Source organism: Macaca mulatta, chromosome X (assembly GCF_049350105.2).
Source record: "Macaca mulatta isolate MMU2019108-1 chromosome X, T2T-MMU8v2.0, whole genome shotgun sequence".
NCBI lineage: Eukaryota > Metazoa > Chordata > Mammalia > Primates > Cercopithecidae > Macaca > Macaca mulatta.
This window is the reverse complement of record NC_133426.1, coordinates 120,295,012-120,303,423: the sequence shown is the minus strand read 5'-3', so window position 1 is coordinate 120,303,423 and position 8,412 is coordinate 120,295,012. Positions and strand designations below refer to the sequence as shown.

General features: G+C 35.3%; 1 long non-coding RNA gene across 1 annotated transcript; it reads left to right on the top strand.

Moving 5' to 3' along the window:
- The first annotated feature begins 6,237 nt into the window (after nt 1-6,237).
- LOC106995295 (uncharacterized) lies at nt 6,238-7,846 on the top strand. Its single transcript, XR_001442075.1, has 2 exons — nt 6,238-6,333; nt 7,485-7,846. It is a non-coding gene; the product is annotated as an uncharacterized LOC106995295 (long non-coding RNA).
- Nucleotides 7,847-8,412: the final 566 nt, after the last annotated feature.

Sequence of the window (8,412 nt, the reverse complement as noted above, 5' to 3'; positions counted from 1 at the left end):
AATGATGCGGAAAAAACTGGATATCCATATGCAGAAGGATGAAACTAAATCCCATCTCTCATCATATACAAAAATCAAGTAAAAAAATAAAGACTTAAACGTAAGACCCCAAATTATAAAACTATTAGAAGAAAACGTTGAACAAACACTTCTGCACATTGGCCTGGGCAAAGTTTTCTTGAGTAAGACGTTAAAAGCACAGGCAGTCAAAGCACAAACAGATAAATGATATCACACCAAGATAAAAAGCTACTTCACAGCAAAGGAAACAATTAACAAAGTGAAAAGAGAATCTACAGAATGGGAGAAAATATTTCCTAACTACTAATCTGAGAAGGGATTAATAACTAGAATATATAAGGAGCTCAAACAACTCAATAAGAATAAAACCAAATAATCCAACTTAAAATTTGCAAAAAATATGAATAAACATTTCTCAAAAGAAGACATGCAAATGCCCAACAGGTATATAAAAAACCTCAACATCACTAATCCCCAGAGAAATGCAAATTAAAACTACAATGAGCTATAATCTCATTCCAGTTAAATAGCTTTTTAGGCCAGGCACTGTGGCTCACACCCATAGTTCTAGCTACTCAGGAGGCTGAGGTGAGACGATCGCTTGAATCCATGAGTTTGAATTCAGTAGAGGCAACACCGGAAGACCCTGTCTCTAAAGAAATAAAAGGCTTTTATACAAAAAACAGGCAACAACAAATGCTGTCGAGAATGTGGAGAAAGGGGAACCCTTTATATACTGTTGGTGGGAATGTAAATTAGTACAACCACTATGTGAAACAGTATGGAGATTCCTGAAAAAAATTTTTCAAAGATAAAAATAGACTACTATATGATCCAGCAACCCCACTGAGAAAGGAAATTAGTATATCAAAGTAATATCTGCATTTCCATGTTTATTGCAGCACTATTCACAATAGCCGAGATATGGAATCAAACAAAGTATCCATCAATAGATGAATGGATAAAGTAAATGTGGTACAAATACACAGTGGAGTACTATTCAGCCACAAAAAAGAATGAAATCCTGTCATTTGCAACAACATGGATGGAACTGGAGGTCATCACATTAAGTGAAATAAGCCAGGTACAGAAAGACAAATTTTGCACTTTCTCCATAATATGTGAGAGTTAAAAAAAATGAACTCATGGACTTATGCTGTAGATTGTTGGTTACCAGAAGCTGGGAAGGGTAGTGGGGAGAGGGGAATAAAAAGGAGATGGTTAATGGACACAAAAATACAGAGAGAAGAAATAAGATCCAGTGTTCAGTAGTATAATAGGGTAAGTATAGTTAACAATAATTTACTGTAATTTTCAAAATAACTAAAAGAATGGAATTGTAATGTTCCTAATACAAAGAAATGATAAGTGCTTGAGGTAGTAGATACTTCAATTATTCTGATTTGATCATTATATATTGTATGCTTGTATTGAAATATCTTGTACCTCATAAATATGTACAGCTACTATGTATCCAAAACAATTTTAAATAAAAAATTTAAAAGGCAATATTCATGCAGATATGATATATGGCAATAAACCACATTCATTCAATGTTTGTTTGCACTCACTCTCTGCTTTCATGAAACCCTTTCAAAGAGACAGAGAATGCAGAAAAGTTGAGTCTGCTGTACTAAAGGAAGATCTATTTCCATATCCTATAATTGGCTTTCTGCTATTTGGACTCTAAATCATTTCAAAAATGAATGACAATTGGAGACTGTGGTTACTTATAGAGCTGTTCACAAATCTGGTTTCCTGTGGTAGGGATGTGGTAGGATGGCACTCATAGCTGTTGAAGTTAAGCAATGTGTTTTTATTTGTTTGTCTTTTAAAAAATAAATTTTACTGTGCATATTTAAGGTATACAATATGATGTTATGAAATATACGTGTACAGTAAAATGTTTGCTATAGTGGAACTAATTAACATATCCATCATCTCCCATAGTTACCCATCCACCCCCATGGCATGAGCAGCTATAATGTATTCATTTAGAAAAAATCTTGACTATAATACACTACTATTAACTATAGTTAGTACATTAGATCTTTCAACTTGTTTCCCCTACATATTTGCCAGTTTGTATCCTTTGATCTACATCTCCCCATTCTCATCCTCCTACCCACTCCATGACCCTAGTAACCACTGTTTTATTTTCTATCTATATGTTTGACCTTTTTTGAGATCATGCTATCTTTTCCTTTCTGGCTTATTTCACTTAACATAATGTTCTCCAGGTCCATCCATGTTGTGGCAAATGAAAGGATCTCCTTCTTTTTCAAGGATGAATAATATTTGGCCAAAAAAATAGAGTGTCGCTTACAGGAGAAACTTTTAAGAGACATTTTTTTGTTAACCACCTTTCTTTTCTATATAATAAGAACAGAAGCTCATTTCAAGATGAAGCCTCTGTCAACCCGAGTCCTAAAGTAAGGGGAACGAACGGAGCCAACTGTGCTCCACCTCTCAACTTCTTTGGGTTTTAGCATATGAGAAAATTTTGTTGTTCCAAACCTCCTTTATGGTTATTTGTTAATGTGGCTGAACCTAGACCATCCTTATACAGACACCAGTGAGTCAGTCAATCCTCACTCCTAGCAGGGTCTCCCTCTAAAACAATTGAGTCTCTGGACATTTAACACTGATAATGACTAAGAACTCACTGTCTTTTGAGATAATGTTCTCCAATTTTAAGCAGTAAAAATTATTAAATATTCTTTGTTTTGAACCAAAACTTGCCTTTCTGTAACCTCCACTCAAAAGCTAATTTACATAGTGAGCTTAGTTAATGAACAGGCACTTGTCTAAATGTCTTCGGTGACATGCTGCAACTTACAATTTATTACCTGCCTCAGGGAGCGTTCTGCTAAAACTATTTTCTGAAAAATCCTAAATCTCAAACAACAGAACACACTGAATGTAAATTAAATAGCTCTCTTGAGCAGAAAATTAAATTGGTTCCATGACATGGGTTTTAAGGAAGCCAACATAATATAAACAGTGCTGCAAGTGACTGATAAACCTGCAAACTCAATTGATACCCTACCTTGGTAATAACCAATTGGGAAAATTAGAGTAATGTGCATGAGCATATCTCATTCACACACTATTATCTAAACAGAGCTAGAAAATATGTTCAAATAATTAATGACACTTGAATCCAGAAATATCAATATAGTATACACTTTGAAAGCACCCTTCTTTTAGTTTTTGTAGGCAGAATGACCTACTCACCATAATCCCAGGTTAAAGCTCAACTTTAGTGGTTCAAAGTAATTCATTATATCAGTCTATTTTACAATTAGTGCAGAGAAATAAGTAACAACCCATTCAGTACAATTTAAAAGCCAATATGAAACTGCCATTGCCCCACATCTGTTTCTCAAGAGTCATTCATGTTTTCCGGACTTACAGTATAACTTATTATCTGAGCTTTTTAAAATCAACACAATTTACAGAAAGGGTCAACAGAAAAATAAGAAAAAAAGAATATGTTTTTCAAAAATGAAGAAATATAAAAAGACACTATAAAACATACTTAAATTCAATGTAAATCAAGCAGCAAAATTAAAGCACAAGATTCAGTTTTTCATCTGATATTGTAACTTTTGTTTTTACTAGCAATATCTATTATTGGTAAGAGTTTAGAGAATGAACCCTCTTATTTACTGTTAATCACCATGTAAAGTGACATACTGAAGGATGGGGATGAATATCAATTATGCCTTCCAAATCAGTAATAGCAAGTAGATACTAACCTTCTTCCACTAACCTTCCTGTATTAAGACTATTATAAAGATTGTGACTGGCCATCAACTTCAAGATTTATTCCACTTCATGGAGGGCATGGTAGTGTCAGTCATCTCTTTTGTACCATCTCACATAATCTCACCTTGAACTCTGATTCCAGCCATGGCTACAGTGAACAGTATTGTGTAGGTTTCATTCTACGTTATACCAATTACCCATATCGGCCTCTGATATGAGCTCTTCTACAAGGTGCTACTCATTTTATAACCCTTTCTGAAGAATTAGGTAGGACAGTGTAGGTTTACACATTATTGTTTGAACTAAAAAGTAAGAGATAAACATTCATCTTTAGGAATAGGAAGTCCTTAGAGTTAATTAAGTTCCTATACTGACCAATTTCTGAAACTTTGGAGGACAGTCAGCTAGAATGTCTATTGTATTGGTCCAAGAAGGATCAATAGGAACTGTGGAAAATGAGACAAGCCTATCAAATACAGTAGGATATCTATATTTTATCCGTTTTCTCCAGGGAAGAACAATCATCTTTCCTGTTAATCTTGATGACTTAAACAAAAGAGTGGGAGAACCGGGGAAGAGGAAAGCTTTATTTCTCACAGTTCTGGAGACTGGGACATCCATGATAAAGGTATCAGCTTATTTGACTCCTAGTGAGAGTCCTCTTCCTGGTTTGCTGATGGCCATCATCTTGCCATGTCCTCACATGGCAAAAAGAGAGGGAGAGGTTTCGAGAGAGGAGAGAGGGAAAGAGTGCTCTCTTGTCTCTTCTTATAAGGGCACTAATCCCATTAGGAGGACCCCATCCTAATGATTTCCTCTTGACCTAATCAGTTCTCAAAAACCCCATCTCCAAATACCATCACTTTTTAGGTTAGGACTTCAACATATAAATTTTCGGGGAGCAAAATTCAGTCCATAGCAGCCAGAAAAGTAAGAGATCTTATAGTACTTGAATTGATTCTGGAATAACATATTTATTTTTAAAAAGCACTGTGGGCCGGGCATGGTGGCTCATGTCTGTAATCCCAGGAGGCCAAGGCGGGCGGATAACCTGAGGTCAGGAGTGCGAGACCAGCCTGGCCAACATGGTGAAACCCTGTCTCTACTACAAATACAAAAATTAGCCAGGCGTGGCCGCAGGCGCCTGTAATCCCGGCTACTCAGGAGTCTGAAGCAGGAAAATAGCTCGAACCCAGGAGGCAGAGGTTGCAGTGAGCCGAGGTCGCACCATTGCGTTCCAGCCTGGGGAACAAGAGCAAGACTTCATCTCAAAAAAAAAAAAAAAAAAAAAAAAAGCACTGAGAGTCTGAGGGATGACAAGTTTTTGATTTGTACAAAGACTGGTAAAATTATTTTATATAACTCAATCATGAAAGTAATCACTCTTTGTCAACCTATAAATTCTGAGGAAGATAAAAGAAGATAATTCCCTAAACTGCATTGTTTTGTCAATTTGTTAAAAATTATTTTCCATTTGCAATCAATCATTCATGCTATGTTTATTTGCTTTTAGTTTGTTTATTTATCTATTTAGAGTTTGGGACATTACCATAACAGTCAGTTGGCTATAAAGAGTTTATCATAACAGTTGACTATAAAGGGGTATTATTTGATTTTACCTTTAGTCCTACATACATTTTAAAATACTAAACCATTTTCCTTACTTTACACAGGCTGACAGGTGCTTTAAAAAACAGGATAATATAATGAAGGAAATGAAAATATTAACTCCATTTTAAAAAATCTTGCTTTAACATAGATGATAATACATATTCTGTAAATTCAGGGGAAATTACTTCTTAGAGATTTTAGTCATATGAGGCAAGCAATAGAGAAATAGGACCTTGCTGAGACAGCTTGGGTATCAGCCCAGAGGGACACCTCTAAAAGTATTAAATGTTCATTTACACCACAGTAAGCAAACTCCCTTTAAGTGATTCCTTAAACTGAGTGGAATACATTTATTTGACCCAAATGTATCTTCATTTGTCTGGGTGGTTAATTGGATGATCCAGTTCATTTGTTCTTCTATTCACTGACAATTAATATATATACTTCATATTAATTACCCCTTTTCAACAAAATGACATTTCACTGTAGGCAACACTGAACACAATTTATATTCTGTAATTACTGAGAAGGCACCTCATGATCTAGTTACAGGACCTCAGGGATATCATAGTAAATCTCGAACATCACAGTGATGTATAAGTGATGTGTAAGAAACTGATTGAACCTGAGTTCTTTTGATTTCAGAAAAAAATCATCAATTTGTTTATATTTTATTAGGTCATAATTTTCACAGTATGGTACGTAAAATTATTTATAAACACGTTAAATATGGCAATGTCAGTAGCTCATCCATTTCAATCATTCACATTTTTTTTTAACTGTAGAAATTGACATTATTTAAATCCTTACTGTTTTCTCTCCTTTTTTTCTCAGTGTCAAAGCACTTCAATTAAAACACAGAAACTATAGAAATTTATCCGGTAAATATGCTGATGATGTCCTAAACTTGATCTCTTGTCTCAAAATTTAGTGCGTGTAAGTTTAAACCCATAATTACAGTTTTATTTAAAGTCGCATCACATAGAAAATTAGAAAAACATTCAGGTATTGAACCGTCAAGTGAGTTCTTATTTTAGGAATTTGCTATATAGTTACTTTTCAAAAATTTATGGAGGAATTGACCAATTTGAGAGTAATATTTTTTACTATTGGAAACAGAATTGTGATGCCTTCACCTCTTTAACTGAATTTAGCTATTAGAGAAAAACTGTCTAGTGGTGATGTCTCACCCCACTTTGTTGATAAAAAAGAAATGTTATTTTTGTAACTTCTGTAGTTGAATCAAACATCAAAAGCACAGTGCTCAGGCAGAAATAGCTGTTTCTTATTTCTTTGATTTCTCTCAACCCAACTTTCGTTGTCAGTAAACTGGCGGTCCCACATGGCCCTTCTTCTCTTCTTCCAAAAATCCAGCAATTGTGTTAATCAGTTGTTGCCTAATAATCAAGCCACTATGTGAAAGTGAACCATCATAGGAATATATATATTCCATCTCCAGAAACACAAAGCAAGATCTGATGAGAATTTTTTTTTAAACAGTGATTTGTTTTACCCGTAGAAGTTCCCCTCCCTCTGTCTCTTAATGGGGGAAGTTCTTCCTTCTTTCTTACCTCTTATACTCTCTGCTCGTTAAAACCACTCCACGTGTGTCTGTGTTGTTTTATCTTGATCGGTGCAAAACCAAGGACCCTGGCATTCCTCCAGTCATCGAAGCCTCATCATTGTGAATTTTTACTCCATCAGCCAATGAAAACAAGGTCAAATGTAGCTGTTGTGTGTGTGTGTTCATTTTAATTTTGGTTTTAGAAGGATAACGGAGTCAAATTGCTATTAGCTTTCAACTTCCATTGATTTTGAATCTTGCTGACAGGGTCTGTTATTTGTCAACTCAGTATACATTAATACTCTTTGCTTAGTGTCTAAACTATTGTTTTAATTGGGATTCCAATGAACTCAGCAAAAAAAGATTTCATTTCCCAGGTTCTCTTACAGTTAGGTGTGGTATTAAGACTAAGATGTATGTAGAAGCTATAGGATGAAAGTATTTTGAAAGTTTCTAAAAGATGGGCAGATGCATGCCCTTGTTTACCCTTAACTTCCTGACTTCTTTCTCCTGACAGGAAAGTTAATGGCTGAAGATTCAGCAGCCATTCTGAACTGGAAATTACATGTTAAGGCTATTATAGAAGAAATTAAATCTCTATGTCCCCAAGGTATCTCTATACCGGCCTGGCATGCCTATCTCCAAACCTCCTTTACATGAGACAGAAACAGCTTCTATCACCTTAAAATCTGTTACTTTAGGTGTTTTCATTATGAGCAGCTAAAATGAATCTTACTTGATACAGTGTGAGTGTTCATGGATTAGGGCATTGTTTGATAAGAGGAGTAAGAAAAGACTATAAATTGTATTGGCCCTGACATGCCACAATGAGGGCTGAAGCCAAATTAATCAAATAATAAACTCAAATACAAAGAACAACATTTTTTTGTTGGTTTCAGAACTAACAAGTAAATAATGTAGAAGTAATCAGTACTATCCTTACAATAAGAAAAAAGTTGAACAAACTGAAAATGAACGACTTTTCTTCAACCCAGAAGAGAAGTAAAATCACAGAGCAAACTGCCCTTCTGAAACCTGGAAAGACAAGCAAATTCATTGAGTCCCAGCTGTAATTTCCTTCAATGGAGCATAATTCTCTAGAGCCATACATAAACTGATAGGGACACCTAAATGGTAATTTTAACAAATTGCTGAAGACTGAGTGTGGACTAACATGAAAATGAGAGACTCCTGGGGGCCACAGTCTTAGGGATGCCACCACACTTTCATGGACTTTACCTCCAGGAAGTTTTCTATGTTCTCACTGCCAAGAACCAAGACAGATGGCAGGGCTCTGGTAGGAGGAGTAACATTATGAAACATTTCTAGGGCATTGTCCGTAACAAAGACCTATTCTCCAGGGGAAAATAATTAACAGAGCTTTGCCCCAGAGCCCTGAGAAAATGGCATTCTTTTCACTTTAGCCTCCTCTAGTATTTAGGTGA